Source organism: Galeopterus variegatus, unplaced genomic scaffold (genome assembly GCF_000696425.1).
Source record: "Galeopterus variegatus unplaced genomic scaffold, G_variegatus-3.0.2 Scaffold3298, whole genome shotgun sequence".
Taxonomy (NCBI): Eukaryota; Metazoa; Chordata; class Mammalia; order Dermoptera; family Cynocephalidae; genus Galeopterus; species Galeopterus variegatus.
This window is the reverse complement of record NW_007729409.1, coordinates 221,307-222,414: the sequence shown is the minus strand read 5'-3', so window position 1 is coordinate 222,414 and position 1,108 is coordinate 221,307.

Below are 1,108 nucleotides of genomic sequence, written 5' to 3'. Positions count from 1 at the left end.
GTGGCCCCACCTATTTGACACAAAGACTGCGTGTTTACTGTGACAGGGGAAGGAAGAGACTGGAGATCACATGAGTGCTCTTCACTGCCTCACTCCAAAGGTGGCCCACACCTCTTTCCCACTCACATATCATTGGCCAGGGATTTGGCCAAGGAGCTGGGAAGTACAGTCTCCTTTATTTAGGGCTACTTCATGGGCATATGACCTGTGACTACACAGGGCCCCGGATTTGGTTTAATGCTCTGCTATTTTCATCTTGAAATTCTTAATTTTTAAACAAGAGTACCCACATTTACATTTTGTACCAGGCCCCACAAATGATGAATGTCGTCTGGGTTGTAATCTTGGGAAAAAAAGGAAAGTAGCATATCAAAGAACACCAGAGGGCTGGCTGGTTAGCTCACTTGCTCAGTTGGTTAGAGTGCAGTGTTGTAAGACCAAGGTCAAGAGTGCTGATCCCCATAGTGGCCAGCTGCCCCCCCCAAAAAACAAAACCACACGAAAAACCACCCACTAGTACCGTCCACTAAACTCTACTTCTGCTGACCCTATGAACTTCTCCAGGAATTTTTACTCTTCTGCTCTATAATTTTTGAGATACATNACAGGTGAGAAAGTTGAGATTCGGGGTGACAAGAGTAGGCCCAGGCCTCAAGATTTTCTGAGCAAACCTTATATTGCTTCCAAATACCTCTTAACTTCAAAGCTCCAGTAGGGTAGGGTGTTCAGTATGATCTCACAGTCAAGCAAAGAATAGGTTTTTTATTTGCCAGGTGGGAGGAGGCAGCCCTTTGCTAATATCAGGGCCTCTGTTCAAATGAATGGCAGGCATCCTGCCAGGCCTGGGTAGAGGTGTGTTTAAAAAAATGAACAAACAAAAAACCTAAAAGTCATTGTCTGTTTGTCCTTCTGAGACTCTTAGTTGCTCTTGGCTTGGTCCTAAGTGCTTCCATCCTCAGCAATTTACAAACAGCTGGCAGGGAACAGGGATAGAGTACTCTGGTTATCCAGCAGCCAAGCAACCCTAAAATCTTTGCAAAAAGGGACTCATTTTGAAGAATGTATTCTTGGGACTAACTACATCTTACAAGCAGTAAGTGAAGGAACC